Source organism: Piliocolobus tephrosceles, unplaced genomic scaffold (genome assembly GCF_002776525.5).
Source record: "Piliocolobus tephrosceles isolate RC106 unplaced genomic scaffold, ASM277652v3 unscaffolded_365, whole genome shotgun sequence".
NCBI lineage: Eukaryota > Metazoa > Chordata > Mammalia > Primates > Cercopithecidae > Piliocolobus > Piliocolobus tephrosceles.
The window spans coordinates 26,614-46,384 of NW_022320420.1; the positions used below are offsets into that span (position 1 = coordinate 26,614).

The following is a 19,771-nucleotide window of genomic DNA, read 5'->3' on the forward strand; positions in this document are numbered from 1 at the left end:
GAAAGTGGAATAACCACAAGAGGGGTTGGTGGTGTAAACAAGATACCATGCTGTCATACGCACTGCCTCGGCATATAGACTGGAGGACAACGCACTGCCTCGGCATAGAGACTGGAGTACATATGCCCTAGCTTTTTCCTTTTCCTCTCTCCGCTGCATCAGGCTCTGAAATCGCCTGCCAGTGTCTCCCATTGGCTGAAACACAACCGGCAGCAGCTGACAAAATAACCATGGAAACTGCTTCCAGGGGTCATCCCACCTGGAACACCTAGCAATATATGGGAAGAATAAGGAACAGGTTTGAAAGTAAACAAGCCCTGGACAGACTCAAATGCATGTGATACATTTAATCACTTTTTATGATATTTTTTATATTCTTGCAAGCTAATATTTATATTTAACTCTCAGGAGTAGATATGCAGAATGTTCAATTGGAAGATATCTAGTAGACTGTCAGAGAAAATAGTCTACACAGCTCTAATAAAATAAGAACCAACTATAGATATTATATATGTGCCTGCTGGTGTGAATATTGCCCTTCTTTTCTAATATGAAAATTTGTACCACACAAAACAGCGTTTAAATATTCAATACCATATTCAGAACTTGAGAATTCTAACCACATAAGAACTAGCAATGATTTCACTCAAGTAGATATTTTATGTATTCTCCCATGAATCACACTATGAAAATTTCTGATTTCTCTTATTCTGGGGTTAGATTATGATGTAAATTATTCTGGGAAGAAGCCACACACAAAGGCCATCAAGTGTTTCAAGAGGGAACAGCACGCTCTCAAAAATCTATGGAAAGTCTAATTGAATCTCGGGAAATACTTGCCTGATTAGGTTCTTTTATTGGACTCTGAAGTTGTAAGAATGATAGCTTAAATCATTCCCATTGAATAGAGACAGAAGACAGTCAAAGTCATTTTGAATATACAAATATAATAACTTGCTCATTGGTTATCAAGAAGCTATACTTAGGAATGTCCTGTTGAGTACTGAATATTTTAGGCTAAAACACTGTTTACATCATACTTTATGTATGCCAAGTAAAGTCTTTACATGAGATGGTCCAATCAAGGAATGCCTTGGTCAACTTCTTATGACTGTAACCATGAGCTATGTGAGTTTTCTCTAATCTCTACTTCCAGCTGTGCCATGCAAATCCAACCTGCAAGAAATTGCAGAACTGATTTTACTAAATACTTACTTTCACAAAGGTGTTCCTTTACAGGGATAAACATGAAACTCTTAGACTTATATTCAAGATATATTATGAATCAATTTTCATTTTGTCTTTTTATGCATTACATCTTACATGTTAATAAAAGTCCTGGGAGATTTTTCCAAATGATGACAACTTTCTGTATTTCCTGCTGTTTTTGTAAGACTATTTTTGCTCTAGAAGACTTTCTCAACAATACTCAGCTAATAAAACTATGTACACAAAAATCAATCCATCGACTAATCCAATAAATCTTTAAAGTCTGTGAAGCATTTTTGTATACATATTTTCAGGTGTTCCTCAAAACCCTTTTATCAGGTATGTTGGATGGGGGTGAATATGAGATTATTTGGAGCAGATTTGACAGGAAATAATATATTAGAAAATGCTGAGGAGGATGAGCCTTTTGGCAAAACATATCATTGTTTCTCTGCTTTTCCTTACTAATAGAATTAAAAAAGATAGAAAGCAGGAGCTAACTATCCGTAACCTTATAACCTTCCTGGCAACTAAAAGGGTTAAAATTCAAGACAGAAGCTAAAATGAAAGAAGAATTCGAGGCAAGATTTTTATGTAAAGACATCACTTTATGACTGGCAGAGAGAAAATGACTACAAAGCCCAGACAAATACCCAGACGTGCACAGAAAGAGTGACTGTCTCTGTTTATTTAGAACACTAATATAAACTTGGAAAGAGGAAGAAACAGTAATCTCCTTAGGCATTACACTGCTATAAAGAGAAAAAAAAGTACATGTCCCAAATTAAAGAAAAAGTGAAGCAACTCCATTTCTACCTGTAGGCCAACCCCATAACATCTCAATTCTTCACAACGTTGGCTTTCAATTTGGAAATAATTTATTGAGGGTGAATTTTATGTCACTATGTTTGAAGAAAAACATACAAAGATACTCTTGCCCTGAAATGACTTCCTGAAAAACTCAGAAATACCCTCCTGTCTATGCCTCTCTTCCACAGACGTATCCCAGATGCCTTCTTTGTAAAAACAGCTGCTTTTGTATGCTCAGATGTATAATTTAAAAATCAGACTGCACTCTTCAGAAAATTCCCAAGAATAAGAGTTTAACTGGCAAATTTTTATCGATTTTAAGATCCTGGAGCTTGTGATCCAAGTGCACATCAAGTGACGCCAAGAAATCAGGAGGAAAAATGATGAGTAAGCTGTATGTGATGGGCATGAACAGTTAAAGAGTGAACCCTGATCCAGAACATGAAAATCTGTACTAGAATCACATGGATCTTTGGTAATGAGGATATGTATAGTAATTACATCACAGTAAACACAAAGGTAATATCTTTAAAATAATGATGATGTAATTTTAAGATGATGACGAGGTTAGAAGATGTACTTCCTATCCTTCCTTGAGAAGTTAGCCTGGTTTCAGATAAAGGGAGAATTCAAATATCTAATTCCCACTAAAGGTTAACATACAGGAAAGCTAGAGCTCTTTATTAGTATAATATTTACTAATTCATTAAGTGTATCTATTAAGTGGAGCACTATTCTATGCATCAGAAGTATAGAAATGAGCAGATTTGTACAACAGAGCTTCATACACAAATAGTAGTAGAAATAAGCAGACATAAAAAACAGACAAAAATAGAAATAAACAATTTGGTGCATAGAAAGAACAATGTTTATGGTGAAAGGAATGAACTTATATTAACTGTGTAACTGCAGAAGGAGAACTTGATAGTACTAGGATTTGAAGTAATGAATAAATGTGGAATAGCTTTAAGAAATAATGTTGTTCATTGACAAAGAATAAGCACAGTACAACTGGGTATTGGATTCTAGGTATATTTGGTTTTCCAGTTTCTGGTATCATCTTAGGAGAAGGCCAATGTCACTCATTTTGATTATTTTCATAGTTTCTTTTTGTTGTTCTGATTTTCCCCTCCCTAAAATATTTTAATATGATCCCTTCATCCTTAGTATTTTCAAGTTTTGCCAAAATTTGTCTTAACGTGGGTCTTTTTTCTTTTATTGTACTTGTTCTATTTTCTTTGGAACATTATTTTTTTCAAGTTCAGGAATTTTGACTCTATTAATTCTGGAAAATATGGTTGCTTTCACTTTGTTCAATCTATTAACTTGATGTTGCAATCAAAATTACCTAATTTCCTTTTGTTTTCTCTCTTGGTTGATATCTTCTTGACTCTCTCTCTCTTCCATTTATTCACAAATATGATCCGTATATATTCATTTTAAATCATTCTGTTGAATTTTTACGGTCTGCTGCCACATTTTCACTTTGAAAACTCTTGTCTTATGGATGCCTTTTTATAGTGTCATTTTTCTGTTCCATGGTTTCAATACACTGTCTTATTTCTGTGAGGATGCTAATTTTTAAATAATCTTTTGATATCTGTACTGTTTCTATTTATTCCATGTTTTCTTGTTTTCTGTTTCTTGCTATCTCTGTAGTCTGGCTGAAAGTCTAACAACCCTGGCAATATTGACTTCTGGTGAAGATGCCCAGCAACAGAAACTCATCTATTGTTGGCAAAAAAATGCAAGATGGTATAGGCACTTTTGAAGACAGTTTGGGAGTTTCTTATATAACAAGATATAGTCTCACCATACCACCCTAGAAGTCTTGCTGTTAGGTTTTCACCCAATTAATTTTAAGATATATGTACACAAATGACTATGTATGAATGTTTTTAATGGATTTCTTCATAATTGCCAAACACTGGGAACAAACAAGATGTCTTTTTATATGCTGGGGAGGTTTGTCCCTTCCAAATCTCGTGTTGAAATGTGATTCCCAATGTTGGAATCGGGGCCTGGTGGGAGGTCATTCCATTAAGGGGGTGCATCTCCAATGAATGGTTTAGCACCATCCCCGTATGTGTAAGTGCATTTTTTTCAGTTCATTAACACAAGATCTGGTTGTTTAAATGTTTGCCAACTCCTCACACCACTCTCTTGCTTTTGTGCTTACCATGTTGACATGCTGGCTCTCTGTTGACTGCTGTCATGATTGTAAGCTTCCTGAGGCCTCACTAGAGGCAGATGCCACCATCATGCTTCCTGTAAAACCCACAGAACCATTAGCCAACTAAGTATTTTTTACCTAGCCTCAGTGTTTCTTTTCTTTTGAGACAGAGTCTCACTCTGTCACCCAGGCTGGAGTACAGTGGCATGATCTTGGCTCACTGCAAACTCTGCCTCTTGGGTTAAAGTGATTCTCCTGCCTCAGCCTCCCAAGTAGCTGGGACTACAGGTGCCCGCTACCATGCCCAGCTAATATTTTTGTACTTTCAGTACAGATGGGGTTTCACCGTGTTAGCCAGGATGGTCCCGATCTCCTGACCTCGTGATCCACCCACCTAGGCCTCCCAAAGTGCTGGGATTACAGATGTGAGCCACCGTGCCCATCCCAGGTATTTCTTTATAGCAATGCAAGAATGGCTTAACACATCCTTCAGTAGGTACATGGATAAGCAAACTAAGGTATACTCATACAATAAAATACAATTCAGAACTGTTTTAGTCTATTTTGTGCTGATACAACAAAATACCTGAGACTGAGTAATTTGTAAAGAACTGACATTTCTTTCTCACAGTTTTGGAGTCTAGGAATCCCAAGATGAAGTGCTGGCATCTAGTGAGGCCTTCTTGCTGCATCCTTACTTAGAAGAAAGAGAAACTAGAGCTGAAGATCAAGCTAGCAAGTCAGCTGAACGATTCAAGAAGCCTCTTTTATAAAAGCCTTAGTCCCATTAATGAGAAAGGAACCCTCATGACCTAATCATCTTTTAAAGGCCCCACCCCTTAATACCAACATATTGGCAACACTTGAATCTTGGAGAGCACCCATTCAAACCATAGCAAGAGTTTAAAAGTAATAAGATAAAAAGAAACACTAAGACACAAATGAATCTTAAATGCATATTACTAAGTGAAAAAAGCCAATCTGAAAAGGCATGTTACCATTAAATGACATTCTGGAAAATTCCAAGCTATTGAGATGATAAACATGGTAGTGCCTGTCATGAATGACACGGGAAGGGATTGAACAGGTATAGCACAGGACAGTGATGCTAATTTTACATGATACTGCGACAGTGGATACACGACATAATATGTTTATCAAGAACTTGATGCAAAAAATGAACCTAATACGTGCAAATAAAATAAATGTTTAGGATCTTCAGGGATCTCATGATAAAATGCAAAAGGAGAGAATGGAACCTCACTGGATTATATGTGTGAAACAAACTTGCTGTAGGAGTTCAAGAGAAAAGGTAGAAACCTATGTATATTTGGAAATAAGTAGAGTCTCTAAGACTAAAGGCAAGCTGACCATAAGCCTGTACTCTCATTGAAGAAGTCATTTGCACAGGGATATGAGTTAATAATTCTGAAACCGCAATACATGAATAAAGAAATTGAATATTTAAGTAAATTGGTGATGGGTAGTAAAAGCCAAGTTTCTGACTATTGTGTGTGAAGTTTCAGAGAAGAAAGAGGCGAAGGTGGAACAATCCATGTGACAATGAATTTCATTTAGAGAAATAAGTATGAACTCCTGTTGTGCTTCACACAGATACACATAGTTTCATATAGAAATGTGTATGAATGTATTTATATATAATCTGCATAATATACACACATATATATTCCCTCTCAGCTTACAGGGCCTGGAAGCAACAACACTCTCATTAAAAATAAATATACTTAGAGCCAGATCTTATTTTCTTTTTTTTTTAATAATGTATTTTTTTATTTTTATTTTTATTTTTATTTTTATCAGATCTTATTTTCAAATCCCATTATCTAATAAAAGAAACCAGGAGTGCTAGCAGAAATGACTGACTCTAGGTCTGGGGCAGGATATATACAAGGTGAACAGAAAGCATTTTGTACAGCTAGAAATTAAGAAAGTCTACACACATACGCTGTGTTAGTTAGTTTACATACTGTAATAAAGAACTATCTGTGACTGGGTCATGAATGAATAGGATTAATTGACTCACAGTTCAGCAGGTTGTACAAGAAGCATGGCTGGGAGGCCTCAGGAAACTAACCATCATGGCAGAAGACAAAGAAAAAGCAAGTCCATGTTAACATGGTAGAGTGGGAGAGACAAAGGAGGAAGTGCTACATACTTTTAAACAACCAGATCATGGGAGAACTCAATGACATAAGAACAGCGAGCAAAAAAATCTGCTCCTATGATTGAATCACCTACCATCAGGTCCCTTCCCCAACACTGGAAACTACAATTCAATATGAGATTTCCAAGGGGACACAGAGACAAACTCTATCATTTAGCACCTGGCCCCTCCCAAATCTCATTTTCTTCTCACATTTCAAAATAAAATCATGCCTTCCCAACAGTCACCCAAAGGCTTAACTCATTCTAGCATTAACTCAAAAGTCCAAATCCAAAGTCTCATCTGAGACAAGGCAAGTCTCTTTCACCTGTGAGTCTATAAAATCAATAACAAGTTAGTTATTTCCAAGATACAATGGGGATACAGGCATTGAGTAAATGTTCCCATTCTAAATGGGAAAAATTGTCCAAAACAAAGCAGCTACAGACCTCATGTAAGTCTGAAACCCAGCAGGGTGGTCATTAAATATCCAAGGTCCCAAATAATCTCCTTTGACTCCATGTCTGACATCCAGGTCACACTAATGCAAGGGGTGTAATCCCAAGGCTTTGGGTAGCTCTACTCCTGTGGCTCTGCAGGGTACAGCCCCACAGCTGCTTTCACAGTCTCTCATTGAGTGCCTGTGGTTTTTCCAGGAATATGATGGAAGCTGTTGGTGGATCTACAATTTTGGGGTCTGGAGGCCAGTGGCTCTCTTCTCAGAGCTCCACTAGGCATTGCCCCAGTGAAAACTCTGTGTGGGGGTTCCACCCCCACATTTCTGTTGTGCACTGCCCTAGTACAGGTTTACCATGAGGGTTCCACCCCTGCAGTAGATTTTAGCCTGTACATCCAGGCATTTCCATACATCCTTTAAAATCTAGGTGGAGGCTCCCAAGCATCAACTCTTGCCCTCTGTGCACCCACAGGCTCAACACCAAGTGGAAGCTTCCAGGGCATGGTGCTTGCCTCCTCTGAAGCAATGGCCCGAGTTGTACCTTTGCCCCTTTCAGCTGCAGTGGGAGGTGGAGTAGCTACAACGCAGGCTGCCATGTCCTGAGGCCCTGGGCTGTCCCATGAAACCATTGTTTCCTCCTACTTCTCCAGGCCTGTGATGGTATGGGCTACCCTGAAGGTCTCTGAAATGTCTTGGAGGCATTTCTTTCATTGTCTTGGCTATTAACATTTGGTACCTCTTATGCAAATTTCTGCAGCTGGCTTAAATTCTTACCTAGAAAATGGGTTTTTTATTTACAACCACATGGTCAGGCAGCAAATTCTCTACACTTTTGTGTTGTTTCCCTTTAAAATATAAGTTGTAGTTTCAGATAATCTCTTTGTTCATGCAAACTAGCATGTGCTATTAGAAGCAGACAGGCCACATCTTGAATGCTTTGCCACTTCGAAATTTCTTCCATGAGAGTTATCTCTCTCAAGTTTAAAGTTCCACAGATCTCTAGAACAGGGGCACAATGTTGCCGGTGTCTTTGCTAAAGCATAGCAAGAGTGATCTTTGCTCTACTTCCTGATAAGTTCCTCATTTCATCTGAGACCACCTCAGCCTAGACTTTACTGTCCATATCACTATCAGCATTTTGGCCACAGCCACTCAACAAGTCTCTAGGAAGTTTCAAACTTTCCCTCATCTTTCTATCTTCTTCTGAGTCCTCCAAACTTCCAAATTCTGCCCATTAACTAATTCCAAATTCACTTCCATATTTTCAGGTATCTTTATAGCAAAGCTCCACTCCCAGTACCAATTTTCTGTATTTGTTCTCACACTGCTATCAGGCAGTACTTGAGACTGGGTAATTTATGAAGAAAAGAAGTTTACTTGACTCACAATTCTTCTTACTATACAGGAAGCATGGCTAGGAAGCCTCAGGAAACTTACAAAAGTATGTCTTACCATGACAAAGCAGGAGACAGACAGTACAAAGTGGGAAGTGCTACACAGTTTTAAACAACCAGAGAACTTATGAGAACTCACTGTTTATCATGAGAACAGCAAGAGGGAAATCTGCCCCCATGATCCAATCAACTCCCATCTGGTACCTACCCCAACATTAGGAATTGCAATTCAACATGAGATTTTGGTGGGGACACAGAGTCAAACCATATTTCACATACACACACACACATGCACACACAATGAAGGGGGCATGCCAAAGAAACACAGGAATTATTATTCAAGAGTCCATACTGATACAATATTGGAATAAATATATTGAGAGTAAACACATTGCTCACGCAGAAGAATTCTAGATAATTTATCTAGATTTCATTTTCAAGGAAGTAAAGCATAACTCCCTCCTTAAATATGGGCTGTCCATAGTGACTTTCTTCTAAATAATGCATGGGAACAAAAGAGGAAAAGAGTAACTTTACAATGAAGAAACCAGACAAATACTATTTGTGATCAAGGTTCACCTCAATACTGACAAGTCTTGATAATACGAACCCTTGGAATATGATGAAAATGATGCTTCACTTTTATATCTTTCTTTCTGTAAACACATACCCTAGTTTAATCATGAGAAACATGTCAGACAGGACAGAGATGAGGGACATTCTATGAAACAAAGAAAGTCTGACAAATTGTCATGGCCAAGAGTAGCCTAAGGAGACCTCACATCTAAATGTACAAAATGATATCTTGGATGGAATTTTAAAAGAGAAAAAAGTAGATTAGGTAAAAAGTTAGAAATTTTAATGAAGAATAGACTTTAGTTAATAATTATGTATCAAAAATGGTTTATTAATTGTGATGAATGTGCTGAGTCAATGTAAGAAGGTAGTAATAAGGGAAAGTCTGAGTATATGGGAAGTCTGTGTACTGCAGAATTTTTCCATAAACTAAAACTATTCTTAAATGTTTCCTTAGGCCGGGCGTGGTGGCTCACACCTGTAATCCCAGCACTTTGGGAAGTCGAGGCGGGCAGATCATGAGGTTAGGAGATCAAGACCATCCTGGCTAATCCGGTGAAAGCCCATATCCACTAAAGATACAAAAAAGTAGCCGGGCATGGTGGCAGGCGCCTGTAGTCCCAGCTACTCGGGGAGCTGAGGCAGGAGAATGGCGTGAACGTGGGCGGCAGGACTTGTAGTGACCAGAGATCCCACCACTGGGCTCCAGCCTGGGCAACAGAGTAAGACTCCATCTCAAAAAAATAAAAAATAAAAAATAAAAAAATAAAAAAAAGGGTTTCCTTAAACATACTACATGACAATGTCAATTCTCACTTATACAATTTTTTAAAAATTAAAAACGTTTGACCACTCATTCTTTTTGAGAAGCTGTGTTGAAATGGCCACAAAACTGTACATTCCCTCAGGAGGTGAATTTAGCAACATCTAACTAAAACTACATAGGTTTTCTTAACTCTTTGATCCCCCAAGTTCGCTTCTAAGAATTCACTCTGAGACATGTTTCCAGTAATACAGAAATAGTTACCCAGAAAAAGTTGTATGTGGCATCATTTGTAATGACAATTATTGGGAAGAAAAAAACTGTGAACCCATACTTAAGATAATGTTTGAATAAATCATGGTCCAGCTCATATAGTAGAGTACTATGAGTCCGTGAGAATGAATGAAGATCTCTATGAAACAGAGTGAAAAGAGCATAGTGCATGTATATATGTAATATGCTACAACTCAAGGAAATAAGGAAATAAATATTTTAACATCCGTATCTATTTGTCCTTCCCTTGTGTTGCTGTTTTCCCAGATCCCTTAGAATGGGGGAAAGTATCTGGTATTATACAACTACTTTTTATAGAAACTTTCAATTATTCCTTCTGATTTTCATCTAACTCTGAACTGTGCTTGTATGCACCTAGTTTCTGAGAATTGCAACAGAAAGAACCTGCTTCTTATGGTTTTTCTCCTTGTAAGTTTCATAACAGTTTTCTGAGATGTGTACGTTATTGCACTTATTGATTGTACCTAGGGGATAACGAAAAGGAAGGAACAAATACAACTCTTAATTTTCCAGTGCAAATAATGATTGAGGTTTCTTTCCTGAGAAAATGACTGGTAAACGAGTACATGTGTCGGACTGGCTGTTAGAGGGAGTAGTATTTCAAGGGCTACATTTTACATGTATTACATCCAAGTCCTGACGGTGAAATCATTTGCAGTATTATCAAAACAAAGCATCATAGCTAGAAAGATACAACTAATTGATATGTACTAAGGTTTCCTGGTTCTCAGTTTAAAAACAAAATTAGAGGTGCAGCCTTCTCACATTGATTGGACCAAAAAATGCCCTTTGGTCAAATCATAGGTTCAAATAGACTCAGAAAAAGGCTTAGCGTCCTAATTTTCAGGGATGCCAGTTCAACAACTGGAATACTGTTAATGAAATTATATGGCAGTTGTACCATCAGAGAAGTTATAAAGCTGAAAATTAGAAATAATTTTGGAGGAGACGAAAAAAAACTCTGGCTGCATACGTTTGCTCATAGCCTAAATTATTAATGAAAAACTTAATACTATAATAGGTGAGTGCCTACACAATATTCAGTTTTCTTTAAAGCTGATCAATTAAAAATGCAAATGATTTCATTAACACATTGAATGTTAAGTATGCAAATCTAAATTGCTCATGATATTCATAATGACATAATGATTAATGTATTCATTATGTATACACATACCATTCAAAGCTCTCTTGTGCTGAGTGGCAGCAGCCAGAAAAGGTACAAGCTTGCCTGAATTTCTATACAGGGATTTCTTTAAAATTACACTCAGGTTGCTGATGATTCATAAGTCTGCATTTGTATACAAGTGTTCTATAAAAATAAAATTGTTTTTTCTTCTCTTCAGTGCTTGGTTGATTAAGTTAAAACAAAGTATTCCACCACAAGCAGTTTGAGCAGTTCAAAAGAATTGATGTTTTCTCTAGGACACAATTACCTTTTTATAATAATCATATACGTCTAGTTTGCTCCAATAAATGAATTAACTGACTATATACCGAGCTAGATGTGGCTCAGAGTTGAATAACATACACTGCCTATTTTCAAAGAGACCCTTCTGTCATCAAATTTCATTGCACTTAGCTTCCAAAATCTAGTGAAACGGAATTTTGGCTGAGAAAGAAGGCAGGCAAAGAAAGGCATTTTGCAACAGCAGCTAACAGTTAACTCCCTCAGCTTTTACCAGTTAGTCTATATACTTCTTTCATGTAGGGGAAATGCTGGGTGTGAAAATAGTCATATTTTCCAAAAATAATCCTCCAACACACACACTCGCCATCCACCCAATCATGTGCCCCCTAGGTCTCCTTAGTGAGGTAGTGGGAGAAATAATGGGCGCATCATGGAAAGTTGTGAGTGCTCACTGATGACAGCCAACGAGAATGGATTTTCTGTGGAAATTCTGATTGTGATTGCAGCAATAAGCAGACATTTAGCACAGCAATTTTTCGTGAAAGGATGGTGCCAATTTTTGACACACTGTTCTCCAAAAAGTCTATACCACTTTTATTTTTAAGTTCCAATTGAATGCTCTAAGGATGACACCAAAAACTGAGCTGCAATTCTTCATTGAATTCCCTGACTTTCACTGGGCTTAGGGCACTCAAGTCATATTTGTAAGCCACAAAGAAGAAAGAAGTGCAAAGGAGCAAACTGAAGTGTCCTCCTATTTGGAAATATTTGTTCACTTATTCATTTTTAACAAGCCCCAAATACAGATATGCAAACCAGACAAAACATGCCAGATGACTGTGTCTGTTGTAAATAATGTAATAAATGTCAGTCTGTACAGTTTTAGTCCCAATTTCACGTTTGTATTTTATTTCTCCCTCTAGCAAAAATGACAAAGTTAAAAGGAAATATGTATTATGTGTCATCAGTGGTAATATATAAGAGCAGAAGTGCCTTACCATACATCAGCTCGAATATTACAAGGCAGAGGCAGAACGATTTCATTGAGAGAAATGTGTTTTCATTTCAGGTGGTGAAATCAACTCCAATTACTCATATCTGGACTTAACTGCTTCCCATTACTGAAGCCAACGCTGGAAAGATGGTTAGGATTCTCTAATCAGGTCATTAGATGTGATGGCTCCTACTAACATAATCACGACTGCTGCAGAAATGGGTCTTCTCTCCTGCTTGTTTACACTGTTAGATTGTCTTTAGTGGAACTATGGGAGGGTAGAAACCTCGCCATTAAGCAACGAGATTTGGAGATGGAACTGCTCATGATTTGGTCCCCTGGTTTGTCAGCCTGCATTTCATCATCTAGGAAGTAATAGCCTTCTTAATGTTCATTTTATGGTCAGTTAGTACGTGAGATCTATGTATTCTTGGGTATTTCCTACCTAAGCATTGAGGCTAGAAAACAGGAAGAATCTAATTGCTAAGATATAACAGAACACCTCATTTATTTGCTGTTTATGGACATATCTAGGCTTATAATGTGGCAAAAGTCACAACAAGAGGAGGGTGGAATGACCTAAGACAAAAGTAATATTTGCATCTCACAATTAATACCAGCTCTTAAGATTTTGCTGGAAAAATATACTATTTATTTAATTGATTTTTTTCCCAATAGTTCATAATAAATGCATAACAAGTAGGTAAAGTTAATCCTAGAAGCAAAAAATAGAAGCTTAACTTGTTTCTTTCTTTCACCTGGTTAAAGGATAGACCCCAAACACTTCAGTCCAGTCATATAGGGGACATTAACGCTCAGGTCCCAGTGCAGAAATGAGGTTCCAGAACTGTGAAGAGAATGAAATTAATCTAGAACTTAAGTATCTAGGCACCACATTGCTTCTAATTGCACTTAACATTATCGCCAAACTCCTGGTCTATAAATTGAAACATCACTTGGGAAACGTTTGCTTTATGCTTAATCATTTGGAGTCTCACAGACCAAAGACAAAGTCCATCTAGAACTCATTTGCAGTTAAAAAAAAAAAAAAAGAAAAAGAAAAATATTAGGTTTGTGTATTTTGCTTCATGCTGGAAGAGAAAATGAAATCCGGGGAAGCACAGAATATCTAAGTAAGGGAGATCTGGGAAAGAAATCTCACCAGGTCTGAGCCATATTGGGTAATTCTAAATAGGTAATAGGGTAGCATTTTTCTTTCTTTTTTTTTTTTTTTTTTTTTTTTGTGGTAGAGGTGGAGGTCTCACTATGTTGCTGGTCTTAAGCTCCTGACCTCAGTGGATCCTACTGCCTCAGCCTCCCTAAGTGCTGGGATTACAGGTGTGAGCCACCACACCAGGCCCAAGAGGTGTATTCTAAAATTTTTTGGAATCCAACCACTTTGAAAATGTATGGAGAGCTATAAATCATCTCCCCATAAACACATGGATGCATATACACAAAATTGTTGCACAGGATTTTCGGGACGTCATAAATTTCTGAGAGCTGGGTTAAGAACCTTAGGATTATGGATTCCGATTTCTTTATTTTTCCTTTTTTTTTTTTTTTTTTTTTAAGACCGAGTCTTGCTTTGTCGTCCAGGATGGAGGGCAGTGGCGTGATCTGGGCTCACTGCAAGCTCTGCTTCCCGGGTTCACGCCATTCTCCTGTCTCAGCCTCCCGAGTAGCTGGGACTAAAGGCGCTTGCCACCATGCCCGGCTGATTTTTTGTATTTTTAGTAGAGTCAGGGTTTCACTATAGCCAGGTTGGTCTCAATATCCTGACCTCATGGTCTGCCCTCCTCGGCCTCCCAAAGTCTGGGATTACAGGTGTGAGCGACCGCGCCCGGCCCTAGAATCTGGTTTATTAAAGGAAATGTATTTCAAGTCAGAGCTTGTCATTTATTGCACAGGAAAATAAAAACTTCATTTAAAAAATCAAAAACACCCACATGATAAAATGAGGTCCTGCTTGGTTTTAAACTGCTTGGTGACCACCATCAGTTATTTTCTTGACCACAGGATGCACCTAATTCCTAACTATGAAAACAGGTACAAACATTGTTTATTGGGCTTTTGGCTTCAGCCTTGAAACAATCGGATTCTCTCAAACTCAGGAATGTGAATGGCTATTGGGTTGATGCAGCTGTTTCCATTCTAGAAATGGACCTGGAATCATGTACTTTTCACCCATGGAGAGTCCTTTGTGTAAAACTTGAAAAGGCAAGGTCCCAAAGTCCCCATATGGGTGTTTCTTCCAGTAGAGGAATTACTCTAATGACTTCTTAGCAAAACTTACATAATCAGGGCAGGCCATCAAAATACTCCAAAACACAAAGGTTTGCTCCATTTCTGACGGACCTGTCTCCACTGCTATCAGTCTCACCAACAGCGTCACATCAAGTCAGAGGAACGGTTTGTTCATTTAAGAAGGATCTTCATGGCTGGGTGCGGTGGCTCATGCCTGTAATCCTATCACTTTGGGAGGCCAAGGTGGGTGGATCACGAGGTCAGGAGTTTGTGACCAGTTTGGTCAACATACTGAAACCCCATATGTACTAAAAATACAAAAATTAGCCATGCCTGGGGGCACGTGCCTGTGGTCCCAGCTACTCAGGAGGCTGAGGCAGAACTGCTTGAACCCTGGAGGTGGAAGTTGTGGTGAGCCAAGATCGCACCACTGCACTCCAGCCCGGGCAACAGAATGAGACTCCATCTCAAAAAAAAAAACACCTTCATCTTCCTGCCAATTTGCAAAAAAAAAAAAAAAAATGATACCTGTTAACCAGAGGCAATGAAAAGCACCTCCCAGGCTGCTGTAGTAAGTGGATCGGTAACTGGTGGGAGGTTCCAACCCCCGAGACCTGTGACTATGTCATGCAGCAAAAGGGCTTTGCCACAGGCCTTAGGAGAAGTATCCTGGGCTATCCAGCGAGGTCCAATCTAATCCCATGAGCATCTAAGAGCATAGAACTGGCCAGGCGAGGTGGCTCACCACTGTAATCTCCGCACTTTGAGAGGCTAAGGCAGGCGGATCACGAGATCAAGAGATGGAGACTACCCTGGCTAAAATGGTGAAACCCCATCTCTACTAAAAATACAAAAATTAGTCGGGCATCGTTGCAGGCACCTGTAGTCTCAGCTACTCAGGAGGCTGAAGCAGGAGAATCACTTGAACCCGGGAGGTAGAGGTTGCAGCAAGCTCAGATCACGCCACTGCACTCCAGCCTGGCCAACAGTGCGAAGACTCCATCTCAAAACAATATTTTAAAATAGGGCATAGAATTTTCTCAGACTGGAAGAAGAGAAATGCACACAGGGGAACTGGAGAGCCTGACCAGGTCCCTGGCCCAGCTAGTCCTGAGCTGATGGGACCACGTGCAAAGACCAGACAGAGGCCTCAGGAGCTGAGGGCAGCCCCCAACAGATGGCCAGCAAGGGAACAGACACCTCAGTCCTGCAACCACAAGGAACTAGATTTGGCCAAAAGCGCTTGGAAACAATTCTCCAATGAGGAATGCAGCCCAGACCACATGGTGATTTTTGCCCAGTGACACCCACGTCAGACTTCTGCCCTACAGAACTGTGAGATGATACAATTTCAATTGTTTTAAGCCACGAAATATGTGGAAATGTGGTAAAGCAGCAACAGAAATGGATACAGTGATTTACGTGGAAACCCCTAGAAGAATGTCTGGCACGGTGTTGTCACCTGACAAGCATTTCCCGATTTCCTTATATCGCAAGGCAGGGCTGGCCACACTCCATCCAAAAGAGATGATAGACTTGCTCTGACAAAACATTCAGTGAATTAGAAATGGCCCAGAACACCTACAAATTTCAGGTTTCAGGTAAGTGATTGCCTTTCCTTTCACTTAGAAACCTCCCAATGCTCATCTTACCGGTAAACTCTGAGGACCAGGCAGGAGACTAAACACCAGACAAACCCAGCCCCAGATGCCCCGAGGGAGCCCATCCCAGCACTCACTCCACTGCACCGAAATGATGTCCAGGTCAGTTTATCCCACTAGACCAAGAACTCCAGCTCTCCATGTGTGAGTCACCAGTGCTGCCTCTGCATCTCTGCTTCTACGACGGTGCTTCTGCACTTCACAGGAAATCTGTATCAATGTTTGTCAACACTATATATGACAGTATAACTTAATATCTGCACAGAAAATATAAATTCTCTGAGGACCAGGGCCGGGTTTATTAGCGTTTAAAAAAAAAATCTTAGGTAATACAATCTTTCATTTAAAATTTACAAAATTCCATTACATTCATGATTTCATTTCATCCTCAAAACAATCTCCTGAGTTGGGCAGAACAGGTATTACTAACAACTAACTCCATTTTACAGGTGAGGGAACTGAAGTTCACAAAGTACTTGGACTTAAGAAAAACTTTAATAGGGCCACATATCGAAACCAAATCCTCTGCTCAAAAGAACTAGAATAAGTTATCTTTTACATATTATTCATACTTATATCCTGTCAATATCCAAAAATGTTTGAGGTAGCCTGCAATAATAGACACCTATCCAATAAAAACATTAAAATGAAAAACAGGTGGGGGAAAAAAAAAAAACAGCAGGTAACATGGGAGACAGACAAAGGTAGATACCAAAGACTGAGACTTAGAATCTAAGAAAACTTCATCTCTGACCTTCCAGTTCCAGGGAGATAATACTAAAGGAAACAAGATGGTTTATAGACTCATAAACTGACAAAAGACAGGTTGCATCAGTTCTTAACTATGAAACACTCCTGGCAGCCACAGCAAATCTCTAGGACAACATACCAATGGCATCAAAGCAAGAGTATACTTCAGTGATAGAGTGAATTAAGTTCCCTGTTTGGGACCCAGGCCAGGGCTAGAGAGACGAACTCTGAAATGTAGAGCTCAAAACTTTATCCTCTGTGGGCCAGGAACAGTGGCTCACACCTGTAATCCCCAGCACTCTGGAAGGCCGAGGCGGGCAGATCACGAAGTCAGGAGATGGAGACCATCCTGGCTAGCACAGTGAAATCCTGTTTCTACTACAAATACAAAAAAATAGCCGGCCGTGGTGGTAGGTGCCTATAGTCCCAGCTGCTTGGAAGGCTGAGGTAGGAGAATGGAGTGAACCCAGGAGGCGGAGCTTGCAGTGAGCGGAGATCCTGCCACTGCTCTCCAGCCTGGTCAACAGAGCAAAACTCCGACTCCAAAAAAAAAATACATACATATATATATATACACACACACACACTGTGTCTTCTCCATACCCAAGTGCCCCCTTCTGTGAGAGACTTCCTTACACCATTGCGGGGAAGAGAATTTTTCTCTGCTATATTTGCTTGAAAGAATTAAAGGTGTAGGGCAAAGATTCTTGGAAATTATGTCATTTACAACCCTCAAAAGTGAGAAAAATAAAGCCCAGAAGAGAAGACCTTCCAGGAAAATTCCAGAGCCGGAGGTAGACCCAGTACATTGTTTCTGTTTTTGTTTTGAGAGGAAGTCTCACTCTATGGCCCAGGCTGGGGTGCAGTGGAGCCATTTCACTCACTGTAACCTCCGCCTCCTGGGTTCAAGCTATTCTCCTGCCTCAGTCTCCTGAGTTGCTGCGATTACAGGCGCCCACCACCACGCCCAACTAATTTTTGTATTTTTAGTAGAGACAGGGTTTCACCATGTTGGCCAGGTTGGTCTCGAACTCCTGACCTTAAGTGATCCGCCTGCCTAGGCATCCCAAAGTCCTCCGATTACAGGCGTGAGCCACCGCACCCAGCAGACCTGGTAAGTTTTCATCAAGTACTCTGAACTATGCAACAAACACTAGGCAGTAATAGAAAAAAAAAATCTAAAAACCCTCTGGAGAGTCAAAGAATTGCAGATTTTAAAAAGCATGAATACTTGAATTCGTGGTATTCAAAAACGACCTCGCACTTACTCGCATGTACAAACTGCCTGCCCATCTCTATCAGAGCATTTTTCAAGCTGTGCTACAGTTAACTATGTACTGCCCAAAGCCAATCTGTCCCTGCAGATCATAAGCTCTTAAAGACCAGGACTTCAGGAGAACAAGCAAAACTTCAGAGAGAAGGGAGCCAATGAAACAGAGTTCATAGCAATGGGTCGGCAGGAGCTGATGACTGGAAGTGGGCTGTAGCCTTGGGGTCTGGGACAGCGGAGGGCAGAGACGGCAAAAGGGCCTGCATGACACGCTACAGGGCTAGGAGCCACAGCTGCGGTGATTAGTTCAGTTTTGTCTCGTATGCCTGTCACTTATACACCATCTCTTGTTCAGAAAGAACTTCAGGTTGAGTATTTGGACTCCTTGAGCCTTCTGCTGTTTGTCTCCGGGACGTTTAACACTCTTAAAAGGGGAAAACTGTCCAGTTCGATTATGCTTCCTGGGATATTACAGGTTTTTCAAAAGTTTGAGGAAAGCATCCACTAAGGAGTAATTCCACTTTCTCTGGTGGCTGAGAAATACATGTCTGAGGGACCCCATCAAGCTGAGGTTGGAGTCTCCCCACCTATGGACCTCACCCTGGCTCCCCCCTCATAAATCTGACCTCTAACTGTAACCGCCTTGGCCTCATTCCGTGGGTGTGGATGCTCCTGTGTGAAACGCATTTGCAGCCCGCCAAATTCTTGGGAGAGTTTCTTCCACTCTCCAGGCGCTGAGAGCTACAAAGTTCAATCTGGCTTTCCAGATTTTTTTTTTCTTCCCATTACCAACGGAAGAAATCAAGAAGCGCCAGGCAGAAGGGCCCTGCTCCCACCAATGAGAGCCCAGTCGAAAGCTAGAGCAGGAAGTGCGGCAGTGGGACGCGCGGTGACAACCCCTCGCCCCCCAGGACCCGCCGGCCTGGGCAGAGGTCGGTGAGGCCACTGCGCGACAGCTCTGGGCCCGTGCCTTTCGCTTTTTCCTGCCCAGCAAGTGAGAGGATAAATCACGGGGCGGGGACAGTGCGCCCCCAGCAACCGCGCACCCCGCGCACAGACCCCCACTACACGCGCGTCCCAGGCGGGTCGACCCAGACAAGTCACGGGGTGGCGCACAGCCCCAGTGGCAGGGCAGCCGGGACTCACGCGCGCGGGTCCACGCAGTCACCTATATAAGTGACAAAACACTCAGGAAGCCATCATGCGGGGCCAGGAAAGAGCCCCCACCCAGAGTCACGGACTCCCTCGTCTGAGGGTCCGCGCAGTCCCCTCGGTGAGTCTGGCGAAGCAGCCTCACTGTGAGGGAGGGCGGGGAGGGCGTTGGAGTCTCCACACGCGGTGACCCGGACACCGTTCCATGAGTGGGTCCATGCAGGGCCCACTCTGCCGCACGCGGGGACCAGCCAGGACGCGGAGGACCGGGCAGAACCCAGCGCCCGGGTCCATGCAGTCCCCTCCCAGGCAGACGCGGGGAGCCGGGGAGCAGTGGGGACCAGCCCGCACTCGCAGGGCCCCGGGACCCCCGCGCTGGCCCACGCGGTATCGCAGCAGACGCGAAGCCCCCGGTGCCACACGAGGCGGAGACAACGCCCAGGCGC

The 19,771-nt window shown here is 40.9% G+C and overlaps 1 long non-coding RNA gene across 1 annotated transcript in view; it reads right to left on the reverse strand.

Annotated features, from left to right (window-relative positions):
• Positions 1-16,397, reverse strand: part of LOC113220077 — a 42,018-nt gene extending 25,621 nt beyond the window's left edge. The window contains exons 1-2 of the long non-coding RNA XR_003307022.1: positions 16,231-16,397; positions 13,004-13,092 (exon numbers count right to left, since the gene is read on the reverse strand). This is a non-coding gene — a long non-coding RNA (uncharacterized LOC113220077). The remainder of the gene's footprint in view (positions 1-13,003; positions 13,093-16,230) is intronic.
• Positions 16,398-19,771: the final 3,374 nt, after the last annotated feature.